The 21271-nt window shown below is 47.2% G+C and overlaps 1 protein-coding gene across 2 annotated transcripts in view; it reads right to left on the reverse strand.

Moving 5' to 3' along the window:
- The window catches only part of MPV17 (mitochondrial inner membrane protein MPV17), a 1213029-nt gene that overhangs the window by 1068230 nt on the left and 123528 nt on the right, over positions 1-21271 (reverse strand). For both annotated transcript variants that reach the window (XM_069605498.1, XM_069605497.1), the window contains exon 2: positions 17872-17986. The gene's annotated coding sequence lies outside the window, so the exon portion shown is untranslated. The remainder of the gene's footprint in view (positions 1-17871; positions 17987-21271) is intronic.

Raw genomic sequence — 21271 nt, forward strand, 5'->3', positions numbered from 1 at the left:
ATCCGTGATAAAGTCCAGACTCAGCGTGTGCCAGGGACCAGGGGGTACAGTTAATGGACGCAAAAGTCCTTCAGGTTTCCGTTTAGTGTTTTTGTTTTGCGCACAGATCCTACATTTTGATACATATTGAGGGATATCTTTTCGCCAAGTTGGCCACCAATAATTCTGTTTAATCTTGGCCATTGTCTTAGTTAACCCTGGATGTCCTTCCAGTATTGAATCATGATGATTAGCAATGATTTGCTCCTGTTGAGATTTCATTGGCAAATAGAGGCGACCCATATAAAATGGTAACCCATCTACGACTGTATGACTGATGCTAGTCGAGACCCACTTTTGTAAATCCTTAGAACTTAACTGGCTTCGTATATGATTTTTTAACTCATTTGATGGGGACGTGGTCACCGCACCCAAGATCTTCCAGTGCAATGTATGCGTCATCTCCTTCTCCCAGATGAGATAGTGCGTCCGCCTTGCCATTACGTACTCCCGGTCTAAAGGTAATAACATAGTCATACTCTGCGAAGAACAAAGCCCATTGTAACTGGCGTGATGACTGGGCCTTAGCAGAGCATAAGTATTGTAGATTACGATGGTCTGTGATTAACGTAACCGTATGTCTGGGCCCCAGGAGGTAATGCCTCCACTCCTTGAAGGCTGCTTTAATTGCGAGAAGCTCTTTGTCCATGATGGCGTAGTTTCTCTCTGCGGGGTAGAGTTATTTTGACTAGAATGCAACAGGATGCAAATGCCCAGTTTCAGGATTTCTTTGCGAGAGAACAGCCCCCATGGCAATATTGGAAGCATCGGTTTCTACTATATATGGAAGATCAGGCTTTGGCTGCTGTAAGATTGGTGCTGAAGTAAATAAATGCTTTAGATCCTGAAAGGCTTTTTCACCTTCACTGGTCCAAACAAAACGTTGGTTCTTTCATAACAGGGTTGTGATGGGATGTACTATTTGTGAAAAACCAGGGATGACAAAGGGACCCCTATGCATGCCGGGCGTTGGAGTTTTTCGATTCAAAACTGGATTCTTCTCTCACCAAAGCACCCACAGTTTTCCGGGGTGGCTTTACTGGACATTCACGTAAAAAGTGACCCGCCTTTCCGCAGTACAAACAGAGTTGTTGCTGCCTCCTCTTTTCTCTCTCTGTTCTGGTAAGGGGACCCCTAATCCCTCCGAGTTGCATGGGCTCTGAATGATTCTCGGGTTGACAGGGCAGATTTTCCCCTAGGTCGTAAATAGGTTGTTCTTCCTTCAGGCCATGCCCGATCGGCTCTCCGATCCTGTAGTCTATGATCTAATTGTACTGCAAGGTCTATGTACTCAGCACACCCGTCGGGCGGATTCACCACCTGGGCTAGTACATCTTTCAGTTCTCCCCGCAATCCCCGGTAAAACAGAGTAGTCCTCTTTTCCTCCTGCCAGTTGGCCTTGGCGACCAGTCTGTTGAAGGAGGCTATGTAAGTGAGCAGGTCCTGACTGCCTTGTCGGAGGGACAACAGCTTGTTGTCTAGAGCTTGCCCTCTAGTGTGGCGAGCAAACAATTTCTCTAATTCCCTCTGGAACCATGCGAAATCCCACACAGGGTCGTCCCGATTCACTAAGGGAATGGACCAGTCGACTGCACTTCCCCTCTCCCCCGCCCCCCCAAGTACGATAAGACAAAGGCTACCTTGGACTGGTCATTTGGGCACTTCCCGGGCTTACATAGGAAGTGTAGGCGACATTGGTTACAAAAGATAGCAAATTTCTTTGGATCCATTAGTAATCGTTCCGGCGGGGCTAAGGAAACGGAACCAGGCAGTACGACTTGTACCGGAGGCTGAGGTTGGCTCCTTAGTAGTGCATAATAATGCAAAGCGTCTGTCTTGAGGATCAGGGCAGCTTATATAGCTGAGATCGTGGGCACGACCATTAGGGCCGGCTTCCAAGCCACACCCTGCCACTCCTAGAGAGTGAGCACGTGCAAAGCCAATCCATTAGCAGCCACACCCAAGAATACACTTGGGGCTGCTTAATGGATGGAATATTCAAGGTTAATGCATCCTGCTTAATGGATGGAATGTTCAAGGTTAATGCCTCTGAAGTGCTATGTCCATAATAAAAGCTGTTTGGTGTTAAATGGATGTTCTTGTTTACTTTTGGTCATGAGCCTGGTACCAAAGACGCCAGAACAGTGTCCGCCCAGGTCTCCTGTGCATGCAACCCCTGCATGCGTGTGCCCCTGACTTCATGACCATGACAGTGGGGTTTTGATGTTTTTACGGAAAGCATGGATGGAGGTTTCAGCTCTGATGGTGGCGGGGAGTGAGTTCCATAGTTTAGGTGCTATGTATGAGAAGCCTCTCCCTCCGGCTTTGGCTCTAGGGATGCGAGGAATGTGAAGTTGGATGGTATACTGAGTTCTAGTGGGGCGATAGGTATGTGGGAGCTGTGCGGTTGATGCATCTGTGCGTGATAGTGAGGATTTTGAGTGTAATGCGGTTTTTGACCTGGAGCCATTGAGCTGACTGTCTAGTTTATGAGATATGGTCTTTTCTAGGGATGCTCAAGGCCGCTCTAAGAGCATTGTTTTGTGTAGTTTGCAGTCTAAGTACGTTTTTGGAGGAGGTGCCTCCTAGGAGAGCATTGCAATAGTCGAGTTTGGCGCTTATGGTTGCTCTGGGTATTGAGAGGTAGGGTTTTATGGCATTGATAAGTTTGGTGCTGGGACGCAGAGGCAATGGCGCCAACTTGTTTGTTCATTGATAAGTTGGCATCAATGTACAAACCTGGAGTTTTGACAGAGGATGAGACTGTGATGGTGGAATTGTCTATGTTAAAGTTGGGGTATTGAGGATTTAACTTCGCTTATGTGGCTTTCTGATCAAGGATAAGAATTTCAGTCTTATCCCTATTAAGGCATAGTCCATTGACAGCCCCTCATGCTTGGATTGTAGCATAGATTTTGTGTATGGCCGTGGCATCTTGCTGAGAGGAGCCAGATAGTGGTAGGAGTACTTGGGTATCGTCAGCATAATTTGTATATGCTATACCCAGAGTGTAGAGTAGATCGAAGAGAGGTTTTGTGAAGAGGTTGTACAATGTGGGAGCTGTACAGGAGCCTTGGGGTACTCCAGTGTATAGTTGTGGGGTCGGCGTTTGCTGTGTTGGAGAACCCCTTCATAGCTCTGCCTTCCAGAAAGGAGGTAATCCAAGAGGCTGCTTGTTTTGAAAATGTGGCTGCCAGAGTAAGATGGGGTTGATCTGCTTAGTCTGGTACCAAATTATGATTCTTTTCCATTTGACAAAGTAACAGTGCCTAGTGTTTGGTTTTCTTGATTCTTTCAAGATATCCATGCATCTTTGCGGAAGGTTGAGATGTCCGAACTCTATGACCTCAGGAGCCATGCTGCCAAGTTCATTGAGTGTGGTTGTGGGTGCACTGTTAGGCCCTTGTGCTGGGAAAGTAGGTTGTATTGGAACAGGAGTTTGATGGGTTCACACATCACCAGTTTGCGCAGATGTGGATACCATGGTTGTCTTGCCCACATAGGAGCAACTAGGATAAGCGTCATCGGTTCTCTGTGTAACTTGTTCACCACTTTCCTCATGAGAGGAGTTGGGGTAAATTTCCCTGATCAGCTCATCCATAGAGCTTTCCCCTTGGAGCCTGGCTGGGGGAACCTGGACGCGAAGTCTGGGCATTGATGATTTTCTCATGTGGCGAATAGGTCTATCTATAGTTGGGAAACCCCATTGAGAGAAGAGGCATTCTACGACTCGTGTTCCTCTGGTAGGGGATCTTTGCTCAATGAGTCTGCTAGAGCGTTGAGTTCCCCTGGAACATGTTGTGATGACAGGAACATCTTCCGTTTGAGTGCCCATCTCCAGATTGTTTGCGCAAGTCTGGACATATTTGGAGACCGTTTACCCCCCTGTTTGTTGACATAAAACATTGCTGTAGTGCTGTCTGTTAGGATATGCACAGACAGGTTTGTTAAATGGGGTTCGAATGCCTGAAGGGCCTTGAATACTGCCAGAAGTTCCAGCACATTGATGTGGTTCTGAGCTGCAGCGCGAGACCACAGACCTTGAGCTGTGTGGTGAAGGTAGTGAGCCCCCCACCATGCCAGTGAGGCGTCTGTTGTGACCACTGCCTGTACCTCTGGGTCATAGAAAGGGTTCCCTTTCGTTAGGTTTTCTCTTGTCCACCAGCGAAGATTTTGTACAAGTGTTGGTGAAACGACCACTAGATCGTCCCACTGACTGCTTGCCTGAGACCACTGTTTCGACCAAACCACTCCTGTATGGGACGCATGCGCAGGCGCGCGTTAGGAACCAGGTAAATTCAAGATGCCATCATGCCTATTAAACGCATTGCTTTGCGCACCCTTATCTGGCGGCCGGCCTGATAATGTGGTATTTGCAGCAACAAGTTTCTTACTCTTTCCTCTGAAGGAAAGGCCAATCCCTCCTCTGTGTTTAAGACAGCCCCTAGGAACTGTTTTGAAGTGTTTGGCACTAGGCTTGATTTTTTCTCGTTGATAGAGAAGCCCAATTGAAAGAGGAGGTTGATTGTTCTTTGGATGTTTTGTCTGCAAATCAGAGGTGATTCCCCTGTTATGAGCCAGTCGTCCAGGTAAGGGTACACTGGGATTGCCCTCCTGCACAGGTGCGCTGCCACTACCACCACTACCTTTGTGAATACCCTTGGAGCCAAGGCTATTCCGAAGGGAAGCACCTTGAATTGGTAGTGCTTGTTCGCTATCTTGAAACGCAAGAATCTTCTGTGCACTGGGAACATTGAAATATGAAAATAGGCATCTTTCATATCCATTGTTGCCATGTAATCCCCCCTTTTTAGTATCGGGATTACCTCTTGTAGTGTAGTCATGCAGAACTTTTGTGGCTTGACATACTTCTAAATCTAATACAGGGCGCATTGTTAGATCTTTCTTTGGCACAAGGAAGTAGGTTGAATAAATACCTGTGTTTACCTTGTTGGCTGTAACCACTTCTATGACGTCCTTTAATAGAAGTGTAGTTATCTCTTCTAGAAGGATCCGCTGATGTTCTTCTGAGTGTATTTTCTGTCGCAGGGGGTGGTTGTGGGGACGTTGAAGTAGTTCTATACAGTAGCCCCCTGCTACCGTGGACCGCACCCATCTGTCCGAGGTGATACCCTCCCATGTGTGGGTTAAGTTGGAAATACGTCCTCCTACTGGAGATGCATGGGAGAGTACCTGGAGCGGAACGTCACTTGCTCTGAGGTGGAGTTCCACCTCGAGCAGGGCCTCTGCCCAGACCACGACCTCTGCGTTGTCCTCTGGGGTAGCCTTGGAAGGCTTGTCCTTGGTTATTTCCCCAGGAGGAGCTTTGGCTCCGATTGTAGCTGGATCCTCTTTGACACTGTTTGCCCAGAAAACGGCGAAAATCACAGTTACATCTCTGACCAGTAGGCTTGTTTGTGAGTTGACCTAAAGATTTTAGAGTGCCATACTCGTCCTTTGCTGTTTTTAGTGCGTCTTCCACAGCCTTACCGAAGAGCACGTTAGGTTCCTCTGGCATGTTTATTGGAGTGGCCTGTGTTTCTGGCCTAAAGCCTGACTAGTGCAGCCATGCATGCCTCTTTATGACAGTCCCCTCTGCAATGACTCTTCCCACACTGTCAGCCGCATCAAAATTCGATTTAAGGAGACAAGTAGATACGGCTCTTCCCTCTGCTGCCACCTGAGCTAGTTGTGATTTGCGTGTCTCCAGGGCAGATGAAAGTAAGGCAGAAATGTCTTCCCACTTATGGCAATTATAGCTTGCCAAGAGGGTTGCGTTGTTGGCTATCCTGGTTTGATAGGCAGCAGAGGAGGCAACCTTTCTGCCCATGGCATAGATTTTCTCGCTCTCCTTATCAGATGGACCCTCGGAGGAAGCAAGGGGAGTGCATGCTCTCTTTCTAGTTGTGGTGAAAGAGTCTGGCTTTAGTTGGCCTCTAATATATAAAGGATCTGAGGGTGCAGGCCCAAATAATGTTTCCACATGCGGGTTAACGGCCCGTGAGAGATTGGGTGTTTCTAAGGATGGCTGTATCCTGCGTTGCACTGACCTTAGTAATGGGATAAACTGGCCCACTGTCTTTTTGTCCCCCAGGATCTGTTCTGCGAAGTCTCTATCTTCCTGCACCTCTTGTGTGCCAATTTGGAAATGTTCCGCCACCTTGGCTAACACCTCATTGAGGAGGGGTTGATTATCCACAGGGGAATCGACAATTGGAGTGTCCTGATGTCACGCTCACCTGATTCCCACGGAGGCGCAGGTCTGGCTTTGAGTGCTGATGCTTCTTCAATGGTGAAGCGCAGGACTCTGAAGATGGACTCACTGGCTCGCAGGAATATTCCCCTGTGCGTGAAAAGGGAGTATTACCTACTGACGGAATAATGCTCAAGCCTCCCACTCCCTTCCAACCCTCCACGATACCCTTCCTCGATTCCCAGTGAAGTCTCACCTTAGGGTCTGGAAGGATGAGTTCTCCATCCTGTTTCTGATGCAGGGGCGCGTTGAAACCCAGTTTCTTCACTGGATTGAGGTTTGATGGGAGTTCAAATAAGCTTGTCTATTCAGGTAAGGCGCTGTAAGAATTCTGTAGCAAGTTCAAAAGTTCAAGCTTAATAATAATGTTCATTGTCTTATTGCAGCAAGCGCTAACGCTTATGTCTTTTTCCCCTTAGGGGCCGGGGTTCGGAATGCCGGAGATATGGCGCCGACCCGAAGTGAAACGTGCAGTTCCAGTAAATGACAGGTAAATTCTGGATGAGCGTTCGGGTAATGTCTTTGCATTCGCTCATTCAATGTCTTTGTCTTTTTTCCCCATAGGGGCCGGGGTCCGGAATGCCAGGAAGCGGCAGGACCCGAAATGAAATGGGAATGACCCAACAGGTAAGTCTTAGAAGGAAACTGAGCTTTTCCTATTCCCTTCCTTCTCTCACCTTGTGTTCTTGTCTTTTTCTCTCTAGGCTCTGGGAAGTGGCTGCGGATCTGGATGATCGCTGCTGAAGATGTAGGTGCCCAGGAAAGGTGAGTGAAATGCAACGCTGCAGCGATTGAAGCGAAATGCTTTTGAAATGATGTCTTCCCTTTCAGGATTGTCGGTGTGATGTCTCCGTGATGCAGCTTTAGCAGGTAAGGTCTTCTTTCTCTCCAATTCTCTCTTAGCAGGTGACCCAGGATGCTGACAGGCGTGGCTGAAGTCCAGATGCAGGAGCTGACACGGTGAGCGTCCAGCTGCGAGGAGCAGAACAACGCGAAGCGTGAGTTACTGATCGGACGTGGTTTGAATAGCTTTGGAAGAAGTTCCAGGTATGTATCCTTCCACCGATCAGGTATGTATCCTTCCCCGACCACACCCAGGGAAAGTAGTCCCACAGGTAAAGTAGTTCCATTCAGGCCCCAAGAGGGCCTGGATGTAGCAGCATGGTCTGCATCAGGTAAGTGCACATTAAAACACTTGAACACATGTCTAGCTTTATGAGCCTGGCGCCTAAGGCGCCAGGACAGGGGTCCAACATGAGCCTGGCGCCTAAGGCGCCAGGACTGTGTCCAAAGGGCCCCCGCTTGGGCCCGCTGGCACTTCCCTGGGGGAAATGATGCCTGCCTCTGGGGTTGCTGGGTCAGACCTGGCTCCTTGGAGGTAGGCATCATGACAGTACCCCCCCTTAAGGCCCCTCCCAAGGTTGTTCCCTCCGGGGGTTTTGGCTTGTTCGGAAATCTCCGGTGGAACCTTTGTATTAATCGAGGTGCGTGAACATGGTTACTAGGCTCCCACGATCTCTCCTGAGGTCCATATCCCTTCCAGTCAACAAGATAGAAGAGTTTGGACTTTAACACCTTGGAGTCTAAAATGTCTTTAACTTCGAATTCTAATTCCCCTTCAATTTGAACTGGGTCTGGAGGCTTGGACAGTCGGGTCCCTGGTTGTACTGGCTTCAAAAGTGATGCATGAAAAACTGGATGAATACGCATGTTAGACGGTAAATCCAGTTTAAAGGCCACGGGATTGATTATAGCCTTGATGGGATAAGGTCCTATGAATCTGGGATTGAAGGTTCGCGGGCCCTTGAGGGGTGAATGTTTCGTGCTAGCCATACCTGATCTCCTACTTGGTAAGGAGGAGTTTTACTTCGGTGCAAATCAGCGTTTTCTTTATACTTTTTCTTGGCTTGCTGTAAGTGAGTTGCAGCTTCTTTGAAGGCTTGGGTTATTGTGGAATGCAGATGATTTACTGCGGGCATTTCCAGGGTCAGAGGTGGATCTAGATCAGAGGTCCGAGGATGGTGACCATACAAAGTATAAAAAGGAGTCTGTCCGGTTCCAGAATGCACTGAATTGTTGCATGCATATTCTGCGATCCAAAGGATGTCTTTCCAATTTAACTCGGATTGGTGTAACATGCACCGAAGATATTGCTTGAGAGTCTGATTGGTTCTCTCGGTTTGTCTGTCGGTCTGGGGGTGGTGGCTGGTGGATAGCCGCACATCTATTTGTGCTAGTTGGCAACACTTCTTCCAAAAATGGGAGATAAATTGACTTCCACGATCCGAGACTAATATGGAAGGGAAACCATGTATGCGAACTATATTCTCCAGAAATCCTTGGCCAAGGTGGAAGCTGAAGGCAAACCTTTTAAAGGGATAAAGTGGGCCATTTTGGAGAATAGATCCACAATTACAAGGATAGTGTTGTAACCAGCACAAGGAGGCAGGTCAGTTATAAAGTCCATTGACAAGGTGTGCCATGGTGCCGGTGGAATATCCAAGGGTTGAAGTAGGCCGGCTGGCCTTTTCTTTTGACCCTTGTTTTGGGCGCAAATTCCGCAAGACAATACAAAAGACTTTATGTCTTTTCTCCAAGAAGGCCACCAGAAGTGGCGTTTGATTTTTTCATCCGTTTTAGCGATACCAGGGTGTCCTTCCATTAATGATTCATGATGATGGGCAATAACAAGTTCTTGCAATTCTTTACTAGGCAGAAACAACCGCTCCTGGAAGTAGGGTAAGTCATCCTTAACGGTGTAATGAGGACCCTTTTGACTCCATTCCAGTAAGGCTGACGAGTCTAGAAGTTGTTTCACTTGCGTTTGGATGTCCTCAATAGTTTGCAATGAAGTTAGGCCTAAGATTCTTTGTTCAGGTATGATTGGCACAGGTTCTAAACTCGAATTGGGTTCTTCCATGCCAATCCGGGATAAGGCGTCCGCTTTACCATTCTTGCAGCCAGGGCGATAGGTAATTACAAAATCAAATTCCGCAAAGAATAGAGCCCATCGGAGTTGTCATGAAGATTGAGCTTTGGCCGTCTTTAAATACTGTAAATTTCTGTGGTCCGTAATTACGGTGATGGTGTGTCTTGCCCCGAGAAGGTAGTGACACCAAGCCTTGAAAGCAGATTTAATAGCCAGTAACTCTTTGTCGGTAATTGCGTAGTTGATTTCAGGAGGAGAAAATTTCCTGGACCAAAAGGCCACAGGGTGTAGTTGGTTAGTTTCTGGGTCTCTTTGCGACAGGACAGCTCCCATGGCCGAACTGGATGCGTCGGTTTCCACAATGTAAGGGAGATCTGGGTGCGGGTGCTTCAATATAGGTGCAGAGGTGAATTTGGATTTCAGGTCCTGAAAGCCTTGTTCGGCCTCAAGAGTCCATTCAAAGCGTTTGTTTTTCTTTAGGAGAGCTGTGATGGGTTGGACTGTTCGGGAAAATTCCGGGATGAATCTTCGATAGAAATTGGCGAAGCCGAGCATGCTCTGAACTCCCTTCACCGAGCTAGGAGATGGCTATTTGAGGATGGCGTCCACCTTTCGCGATTCCATTCGGACTCCTTGAGGTGTCAGGATGAATCCGAGAAACTCCACTTCTGTGGTATGAAAAACGCATTTTCGAGTTTTGCAAATAGTCTGTGCTGGCGCAATTTCTCAAGAACTGCCCTAACATGTTTTCTGTGATCGGATTCTGAAGAAGAGTACACCAGGATGTCGTCAATATAAACAATGACACAGACGTCGATAAGTTCCCGAAGAACATCATTCATAAAGTACTGAAAGGCGGCAGGTGCATTGCACAAACCGAAGGGCATCACCTGATATTCGAAGAGCCCAAATTTGGTGCGGAATGCAGTCTTCCATTCGTCGCCTTCTTTTATACGCACCAGGTGATAAGCTCCTCGGAGATCTAACTTGGTGTACACACAAGCGTCTTTCACCTGGTCGATAAGCTCAGGGATCAGGGGCAGAGGGTAACGATTCTTAATCGTTATTTGATTTAGGGCGCGATAGTCTATACATGTTCTAAGGTCGCCCTCTTTTTTTGGCACGAAGAACAGAGCTGAGGAGACAGGAGACTTGGACGAGGGCGAATAAAACTATTGGCTAGGTACTGATCTAAATACTGACGCAAATGTAGGTTCTCAGGTTCCGTAAGAGCATAAATCCTACTACAAGGAAGTTGAGCATTGGGTACCAGATCGATTTGGCAATCATAAGACCGATGGGGAGGTAACGTGTTAGCCTGTTCCTTCTGAAAAACGTCTTGGAATTCTTGGTATTCTGACGGTAGCTGTACAGGGGTGGAAGTTGCTGAGGCTAGACCCATAACTGGATTTCTTGGATAACAAGTTGGTTCACAATCAGGAAAACTTATCTTCTTTGCTCGCCAGTCGATTCTGGGATTATGTGTTTCTAACCAAGGAATTCCAAGAATTACTTGAAATTGTGGGGCCTTGATCACATCAAACACGATTGCTTCCCGATGTCCATCCTGACCCACCAGTGTCATTTCAACAGTGGAATGCGTTACAGGCCCTGAGGCTATTTCGGTTCCATCTACTGTAGTAATGACATCTTGGGTTACCTTTGGGCGGAGAGGGAGCTTAATCCTGGAAGCCAATTCACGGTCTATGTAATTTCCAATAGCTCCACTGTCGATGTATGCTTTTATAGCATGCAACAGTTGAGGCTGTTTTGGGTCCACGAGCACCATTGGCATGACAAAATGCGAGGTCAAAGAGTTTGTTTTCAAGCTCGGCAAGTGGACCGCTACGCTTGTCGGGCTAGGTCGTTTCCCGAATCAGGTGTCAATAAATCGTTATCAGTGGCTCCAACCACCTTCTTAAGTGGTTTAACCGGACTATTTCGAAGAAAGTGACCGGAAGTCCCGCAATACAGGCAAAGTTGCTTTTGCCGCCTTCTCTCTCGTTCCTTCTGCGTTAATGGTCCTTTAACACCGCCGATTTGCATAGGTTCGGATACGTCGGTACTCTTGGAGTTAGCGTGGGTTTTGATCGGTACTCGGGTTTCGTACTTGAACCGATCTGCTTTTCTATTTTGAAGTCTGTGATCAAGTTGAACCACCAAGTCTACGTAGTCTGCGTAGACCTGTGGTGGATCTACTATTTGAGCTAGAACATCCTTAAGCTCTCCGCGCAGGCCTCGATGAAACAATGTGATCCTTTTGTTTTCTGGCCATCCAGGTTCCACAACCAGTCTATTAAAGGTGGCAATGTAGGACAGAAGATCCTGATTACCTTGTCGTAAGGATAGCAGTTCGTTATCAAGGGCCTGTCCTTGAGAGTGTCGAGCAAACAATCTTTCAATGCTGGCCTGAAAACCCTGAAAATTCTGGAGAATGGGATCATCCTGATTTACCAATGGAATAGACCAATCGGCAGCACTGCCACTGAGGTAAGATAGTATAAAGGCTACCTTGGTCTGGTCGTTAGGGAAGGCCCCGGGTCTGCATAGAAAGTGTAAACGACATTGGTTCATAAAGACGGCATATTTCTTGGGATCCCCCGCAAAACGTTCAGGCGGGGCCAAAGGCATGTGTCCAGGTAGATTGATTTGTACCGGGTTATGCAAACCCATTGATGTGGAAGTACCTCCGGAATTAGGTAAAGGAGTGTGCCCTGCCTGGGCCTGCAATAACCTTTTGGCCAGGTCATCTGTTCTTTGCTTGGATAGGATCAGTTCTCTTTTGAGAGCGTTAGTCTCTTGGCGGGCTGAGTGCACTTCTGCCCGTAATTCCCCCAAAAGCTGGGCCAGCTGATCTGTCTCGGAAGTCTCCATAGCGCCCGGGTGGGAAATTGTGGGTAGGCTTCGCGTTCTGTCACGCTCACCTGATTCCCACAGAGGCACAGGTCTGGCTTCGAGTGCTGATGCTTCTTCAATGGTGAAGCGCAGGACTCTGAAGATGGACTCACTGGCTCGCAGGAATATTCCCCTGTGCGTGAAAAGGGAGTATTACCTACTGACGGAATAATGCTCAAGCCTCCCACTCCCTTCCAACCCTCCACGATACCCTTCCTCGATTCCCAGTGAAGTCTCACCTTAGGGTCTGGAAGGATGAGTTCTCCATCCTGCTTCTGATGCAAGGGCGCGTTGAAACCCAGTTTCTTCACTGGATTGAGGTTTGATGGGAGTTCAAATAAGCTTGACTATTCAGGTAAGGCACTGTAAGAGTTCTGTAGCAAGTTCAAAAGTTCAAGCTTAATAATAATGTTCATTGTCTTATTGCAGCAAGCGCTAACGCTTATGTCTTTTTCCCCTTAGGGGCCGGGGTTCGGAATGCCGGAGATATGGCGCCGACCCGAAGTGAAACGTGCAGTTCCAGTAAATGACAGGTAAGTTCTGGATGAGCGTTCAGGTAATGTCTTTGCATTCGCTCATTCAATGTCTTTGTCTTTTTTCCCCATAGGGGCCGGGGTCCGGAATGTCAGGAAGCGGCAGGACCCGAAATGAAATGGGAATGACCCAACAGGTAAGTCTTAGAAGGAAACTGAGCTTTTCCTATTCCCTTCCTTCTCTCACCTTGTGTTCTTATCTTTTTCTCTCTAGGCTCTGGGAAGTATAGGCGGATCTGGATGATCTCTGCTGAAGATGGAGGTGCCCAGGAAAGGTGAGTGAAATGCAACGCTGCAGCGATCGAAGCGAAATGCTTTTAAAATGATGTCTTCCCTTTCAGGATTGTCGGTGTGATGTCTCCGTGATGCAGCTTTAGCAGGTAAGGTCTTCTTTCTCTCCAATTCTCTCTTAGCAGGTGACCCAGGATGCTGACAGGCGTGGCTGAAGTCCAGATGCAGGAGCTGACACGGTGAGCGTCCAGCTGCGAGGAGCAGAAGAACGCGAAGCGTGAGTTGCTGATCGGACGTGGTTTAAATAGCTTTGGAAGAAGTTCCAGGTATGTATCCTTCCACCGATCAGGTATGTATCCTTCCCCGACCACAACCAGGGAAAGTAGTCCCACAGGTAAAGTAGTTCCATTCAGGCCTCAAGAGGGCCTGGATGTAGCAGCATGGTCTGCATCAGGTAAGTGCACATTAAAACACTTGAACACATGTCTAGCTTTATGAGCCTGGCGCCTAAGGCGCCAGGACAGGGGTCCAACATGAGCCTGGCGCCTAAGGCGCCAGGACTGTGTCCAAAGGGCCCCAGCTTGGGCCCGCTGGCACTTCCATGGGGGAAATGATGCCTGCCTCTGGGGTTGCTGGGTCGGACCTGGCTCCTTGGAGGTAGGCATCATGACACCTGATTAAGAGGGGAATCTATAGAGTACATGTTAGCATCTTGGTCTGCCTCTGGATCCTCGTCATCCCCATAATAAGGTTCATCTGCATCCTCTTCAATAAACTGAGGGTCAGATGCCTCCACAAAGGAGAGATCTTCTTGGTCTTCGTCAGGGTCATATAAATCTATAACCGTACAAGACCTCGTAGAAGGGGGTTGAATAGGCAAGACAGGAGCTTGAGAGCTGGAAGGGGCTGTGGTGGGAGGAGTGGAGTGGACACTCTGAAAATAATCTGGGTAATATTTGTAAAAATTGGCCATAGAGGTCATTCTATGCATTACCCTATCAATATCCTGGGAAGACCATTCACTGGAACTTGGGAACACTACAGATGGAGGGGCAAGACCTAAGTTCTCATCAGTGGGAGGTATTACCTTAGGCCTAGAATCCTTAGGTTTTTCTAAGGGCTTGGATAATGAAGGCTTTCCCTTCTGTGGTGTCTTTTTCCTAGGAGGGCTCTTGTCCATATGAGGGGTTTTAGAAGCCTTTTTATGGTGTTTCCCACCCCCTGGGGCACAGAGGAGTGTTTTACAGACTTCTTGGGGTCTGCCCCTTTATTCCACGTCAAGTGTCTAATTTCTGAAGTGGGAACCGAGACGTCGTCCGCGGAGGTTCGACCCTCGGAATGAGTTTTTCGAGTGACACCCTTACCGTCCTTTGACGGTTGAACCCTGTCTTGTGGCGATCTTGATCGAGATTGCCCAGAGGACCGGGACTTGGTGGACCTTTCTCTGGGTGTCAAACGTTGTCGAGTACTCGACTCATCTGTCTAATCCCGACTGGGGCTTATGTGCTTGGTGGCGAGTGCTTTTGTAGCACTGCCGCCGCCGGGTATAATCCCCACAACATGGCCGCCGGCCTGTTCTATGGGGTCGGGGGTCTGCGCTTGAGTAGCTGAAGCTACTCCGTTGTCCTCGCCGTCCGAATGTACGGCATCGCTGCCATCGCTAAAGGTTCCCCTCTACCTCCATGGCCTTGAATTGCCTGGCATAGTGGGCCCAGCGTTTCGTGGAGCGGTCCTTTAACGTCGTTGGCTTGAAGAGCCTGCGCGCTCTACAAGATGTCTCGACGTGGTCGCGTGGAAGGCACAAATTACAAACTAAGTGTTTGTCCAACCACAGTAATTTTCGGTTACACTTTAGCCAAAATTTAAATGGTGTATTTTCCATAATTACAGGTTATAGTGGTTATGGCAGCTGGGCGAACAAAGTGTAGGAAGGGGAGAATATGCATTCTAAAATGGCCTCCCCCCTCTCTCCCTACTGTCTGGGCCGAGGCCACGGGCATCCTTCCAAGGCCCAAACGGTCCGTCGCAGTGGTCTCCGACGGGCATTCTTATTCTTTACCGGTGTGGTGTTTCGGGGTCGGTGAAAGTATAGAAAGAAATACTATCGTAAATTTGTGAAAAGTCAATGGCTTAGCGCCGAAAGGAACTCCGCTATACGCGTCCGTCTAGCATAGTGGAAAAAAATAATCTGAGGGACCTACACGCGTGAGGTATCATGGGTACAGTGAACGTCACACTAGGGATAGTATTACTGGCTAGCTCTGTCAACGTCCCTTTTCGAGTTTGGAAAACAACAACTGTAATACTCCGCAGCTTCCACTAGATGTCGGCCTATGCACAGCATGTGATCTAAGCAGATTCCACAAGCCTCAGAAATACATATATATAACTTTAGTTAAAATGCAGTTATGGTGATGCGAGGAACCAGGAATGAGATGCGGTCGCAGAGGACTCATAGTGATTGGTATAAACTTGTATTAAATAATAAAAGGGAGCTTGAAAATACCTCATTGGCCCTAATCTAGGAGGTATTTCCCCACCTCAACCAAAAACTAAGGGTCTGTCCTGTGTCAAGATGTCCTCAACCACAAACTAAGGGTCTATCCTGTGTCAAGATGTCCATAGCAAAAATGTCCTGTGTTCGAAATCCCATCCTATCCTATCCTACCCTTGCATTATAAAAGTAACTCTAAGGAGTTAAGGGTATTGCCTTTGTCTTGGAAAGTGCACAAATGTTCATGTTCAACAAAAGGTGTAAATCCAACAAAATGTATACATGGATAATGTTCGCACTTCCAGGTAATGGCTCCCTTCCCAGGGTTTCTTTAAACGAAAACAAAAGTTAAAAACATAAAGCAGCTTCTTTATAGCCCAAGAGGATATCCCCCTCCTCTTGGTGTTGTAATACACTCCAAGGGAAATGACTCCCTTCTCCAGGTCTTTTCCACATTCAATGTAATTCAAAGTCCTAAGGGCATGAGTTTTCCTTGGGATTCTTTTTTCAAAATACCACAAATGCTATTCAACATCCTAAGGGCATGAGTCTGCCTCTGGATTCTCTTTTCAAGATACCACAATTTGGGAGTGGGTGCCAGACTCGCAAAACACCTAGTATACTCTCCTGCCAGGTTCTCTAACTATGCTCATCCACTTTCAGGATCTGAGGGTCGATGCTTTTCCCCAAGTTCCTCTTATCATTGGTGTATTTGTATCTCCTCAAACAGTGGGATTATGAAAATCAGTTTGTGATGTAAACCGTAGGAACTTTGATTCCTATTCCAGTTAGGGCCTGTCTTCTCCAGCTCACTCCCGGGGCCCGAACTTCCATTGTGGGATCTCTGGCTTTAGGACAGCTCTCTTGGCTTCTCTGACCGCGCTCGTGTCCTTTCCACTCCATCTCTCCGCTCCATGTGGCACGTCTCTGCGGCTTGTGGTGGTCTGCGCGTCGCTCCGGCTTTCCTTGCCGGTGCAAAGCTCCTTCTGTGCTTCGTGTCCCGCTTCGGCGTCTCTGCTGTCTGCAGGAATGCGTCTTCGCTACAGACACTGCCTCCCTCTTTCTTTGGGCTGCTTTTCTGTCTCTCTCGCTGCCTCCTGGATTCCCAGCCCGAGCTGGGAAATCTTCTCCATGGTTCTCCTGCGTCTCCTTGCTCGCCTGTCCACCTGGCAGCTTGGTTTCGTCGGCAGTGACTAGTCAGTCGGATCTCCCCATTGCTCTATGCTATTCCATCTTTGAACTCGCTCTTCAAGGAATGAAGTTGCTCAGAGCCAATCAGCTTCCTCCGAGCACTAGACTTCCTTCTGGTTCAGCCTAGTAATCTTCATCTGGGTAGTCAGTCCTTGTCATTCTGTTTGTGGGTTGTTGAATGGGATTATCACAGTATGTCTTCAAGGCATGAGGAATGGAGGAGATATCCTTAAAAGGCAAAGGGGATACCATGTCTCATCTCATGATGCCTGTCCCTCCCCCCATGTGATCCTCCCTCGCATATCCACCGCCAGGGTTAGGTAGCGACCACCGTCCCCTTGCAACATGAGGAGAGGCTACCTCTGGGAAAGGAGTGATGACATCATCAGATTCATCACAGTGACTAAACTTAACGCAACAAAACCCTTGAAATTCAGCACATTGGGGAAGCCAATGGCAAATATATGAGTTGGCCTAATAAATGCTATTATTTCGGCAAGATTGCATGTTTTTCCTTTTTAAAAAAACAGCGAGTTATAGTTACACAAGAGAGCACTAGGGGCATGTCATAATTCTGCTTAAACATAATAACACAAGCCCCATAAAATCCCTTGGTTTAATGTTTCAGCATCACAGAGCTAGCTCAAAGAAATGTGCTTTGGGCAGCAAGGGGCAGATAGTGGGTGGGTTTGGCCATAGGAATTAGTGTGGCAATGGAGGGGTGGGAGGGAGTTAGTGAATAGGTGGAATAAAGCAAAGCAAAAAACACCCACAGGCTCTATATCTGGTTTCACAACCCTTCTCCCTCCTATTTGTACACATAAGCCAATAGTCATAGGAAGCATTAATAAGCCACAGAAGAGCCAAAACTAAAGCCAGATTAATATCCTAGCCTTGTCAGTGGCAGGGAGAGACAGGCGGGGGCGGCGCGGACGATTCTACATTCGGTAGTTATAAGTCGAAACACATATGCTGCAAATCATGGACACCAACAACAACAAACATATGTTTAATTCTTACATCAATCAACTGATTTATGGGTTTACTCCAAATCCTGGACTCGATGGGCCCGGTGTATGGAGAGCAGAGCTCAAGTTGCTGATGGGGAGCATGCACCTCCACTGAGAGTCACTATTCATCTCACAGAAATGTTCCCATTTCTTCGAGGCCAAAAGGGACCCCTGTACGTTGCTGCAGGCCGCAAAAGCGCCCCTTGGGGAAGTCCAAAATATGGGCTGTAGAGGCTACACACTCGCAGACACTTCCCGGCAATTAAAGCTGCACCAACGGCATTAAAAACCCATACCTTGCGGCTTCTTCAGGAGAAGGTCGCTCAGTAGACCGCCAGCGTCTTGACGTAGTCCCTCTAAGAAGAAAGCTTGCTGGTCCGAAACCAACAGAGTCTGCTATGTGATGGCTGCCTGCAAAAGAAATACATGCTGGTCTGAGAATCCACAATATCACTGAACTCTGGACGACGCAAAAACTATTATATATATATATATATGATCAAACAGATTATTGCATAAAACTGCGCCCCCCATTTATAGTCCACGCTTTCAACCAGTACTTCATAAAGCCCTATTAGGATTGCTAGGCAGAAGGTTCTGAGCTGAGACTCAAGTGTCAGCTCCCTGACCGTATATGTTTTATTTGATTTTATAACCAGAATAAAATACAGTTCCTAGAAGAATATGCCAAGATAGAAATGAAATATGCATATGCATAAATATACATATGTCTAAATCCACAATAATTGCCTCTTCCCTTCTCCCGTTCCTTTCAGATCTGCCCCTTTCCTCCCCATCCTCCTAGCCCAGTGAACCCTCTCTGACGCGTCATCTAGATCCATGGATCCAGCACATCCACATATTCTATCTACTTAATAACCAGCCCTAACGTTCTAGTATTGTACAAAGAGATTCAAGATGCATAATCTACCAGACATGTCAGTGGAACATGCTCCATGGAGAGATAACCCACCACTGGGCTCCAGCAGGTAAGGACGGCATCCCTATTGGAGGGTAAGGAGAAAGGAATCAATTTCACCGGCATGAGGTCTCAATGCTTTGGGAACTAGAGAAATGGTGTCTCACGTTTCTGCTACCAAGCTGCTACTGTGTGCAGTCATACACAACAAGCCTAGGTCTCCAGTGTTAGGTAAGAATTGGTGCAGTCACACTGTGTGAGACTACACAACACTTATCTGTTTGTTATTAGGTAACACACCTTTTGGTATAGGTCTGTACTACACAAGTTGGTAGTGTGACTGAGCAGCCAGGCCTTTCTCAAGAGGGATAAATGTGAGCTGTAGAGCTGTACAAATGAAATCCGTAAGTACAAGTAGCCAAGTGACACTTAGACTCAAGGTTTCAGTTATAAATAGTTATTTATTTAATTAACATGCATTTTTAAATAAGCATTCTTTAAAAAGGCAATTCATTGTAACAATGTAAATATACTTTAACATTACTTTTCAGAATCAAATCCAGTTAGTGTATAATCTTTGGATATGCTTTGTTACACAATTCCTACACCCTGAGGTGACTTCAACCACAAGCACAGTAATGGCATTTATATATCAAACTGGTTATACTTTGCAGATTATGAGGATGCAGAAAGGAAAGGTTAGGGAAGGAAAAAGGTTAGACAGTTTGTCAGTATATGTGAGGACCAATACATCTTCCAATGAAATCTAGCTAAGCCTTTCCCAGCAATAACAGTCACAACAAGCTACCGACTAGGAGGGACAAACAGTATCAAAGTAAATGGACTAGAAGTCTCCAGAGACCCAGGACAGTTAGGGTCATTTGGGACACAGTCTATAGATCTGATGTACTTCTTAGATCAAAGTCTTGCACAGAATTAGAGCTTTTTTTAAAAAAAAAATTACTTGTAGGGTCACAAGCTGTTAAACCTGTAAGCAGAGAGTTGAAATCAACTCTAAAAAGGAAAGCCAATGCAATTCTCAACTGAGAAGAGCACAGCTAAAAAGCAATAAGGTAAGTACCCCAAGCCTAAACAATAAAAGTGGTCCAGCTGGATTCTGTCTTACTACAGCATTGCAGACCCTGGTTCCTGATCATCATTCGTGGGTACAAGAGGGAGGACGTCTGGAGGGCTCCTGCAGCGGTACCTGGGAGGTCGTCGGCAGCTATCGGCTCTTTTCAGTTCAGCAGCACTTTACAGTTTCAGCGCTTAGCAAACAGCACCATGGCGGATCTTGGACACCAGTTGGATTCTCTTTGCTCCCTCAGTCCTGCACTCTGGGGTGGAGACTCTGGATCTGGAGGTCCTGCTTCTGGATGGTATGTAGGAGTTTCCTGGAGCTTCTAGCCAGATTTGTTCCAGGGCAGATGTTGCACTCGACTACGGACACTCGACCCCTGGCATTGGGCTCTCACAGCAATGAAGACGCACAGCCAGTTGGTGATGGTGGTCCAGTGGAGTTCGTCTCGGGGTTAGTTGGTCCCACTAAACCAAGGGGAGAAGTCGTTCCATCCGGAGCTTCTCTATCGAGGTGAAAAAGGATGTCAGCACAGCAGCAGGGCTTCACTGGGCAATTCAAAGGTCCATGAGGTTGCAGCAAGCGTCGTTCATGGTTTCTTCATCAGGTGTTTCTCCCAGTGGTCGACTCTGCCTGTAGTCCCAAAGCCCTCAGCTTTTAAGCAGGTTTCTCCAATTCATGCACAGCCTAGGCTGTCAATCACATAGCAGGGTTCTAGCCAATCAGGACTAGTTGCATTCATGCATTCCTAGAGACAAAGGGCAGGGGAGTTTTGGGACCCTCCCTCACATCCTGACCTTGCAGACACACTAGAGCCAGGGGTGGGCTTTAGGGCTGAACAAACAAAGGGCTAGGATCTGTCTCAACACACAGAGTAAAACCCAAGAAAGACATCATAAACAGAAAATGGTGAAAAAAGAAGATAGGGGCCATTTTGACAAAATGGTCACACATGGGTGCGAAACTGCAGCTGAGGATTCAGCCTGCGGTAGAAAAGCACAATGGTATGAAAAATTAAACCACTGCCACCAGCCATTTAAAAGTAGTGAGGGTAACATAAAAATGTTACATGAGAATGTAGGAAAAGGGGCTATTAAGTAACCCCCCTCCACCCCCGCACTGCACATAAGATGGGGTGTGCTGGACCTACAAAGAGAAAAGGTAAGTAAAGTCAATTTTACTTTACTATTCTTGGGAACTGTAGTTCACACAAGAAAAGGTATTTAAACCTTATGAGAAATCTAAAGGATTTCTCAGTGACACTCTATCGAAGGTGCCGTTTGTCACAATACAAAAAACAAATGCCTATGGAGTTTGTCAGACTCCAAAAACTGTGAAAACACAAAATCCAAATCAGGTAAATACACATGAGAGAGTGAGAAAAACGTCTCCCCCACTCCAGTGTTAAAATTAAAAAGTCCAGCAAAAGAGCTGGGGGTCTGTCTCTAAGGTTGAAGGGAATTCGCATAGAAATGAAAATGATCCCCAACAGTCTCCAATTCTAAAGAATAATTACTGCTGGATTGGTTGGTATGGCGGGGGTCCTATGGTGGACATTTATCATCCCGCAGACCTTTTTCCAGTAGCCTGTTCATTTTGGGCAGGACCAGCAGATTTGGCAGGTATCTCACGACTGCCATAAATTCCCTGGACAGAAAACTACAGCAATAACACACATTCTAAAGCAGGTTAAAGGGCC

Source organism: Ambystoma mexicanum, chromosome 4p (genome assembly GCF_040938575.1).
Source record: "Ambystoma mexicanum isolate Mex_15411 chromosome 4p, UKY_AmexF1_1, whole genome shotgun sequence".
Taxonomy (NCBI): Eukaryota; Metazoa; Chordata; class Amphibia; order Caudata; family Ambystomatidae; genus Ambystoma; species Ambystoma mexicanum.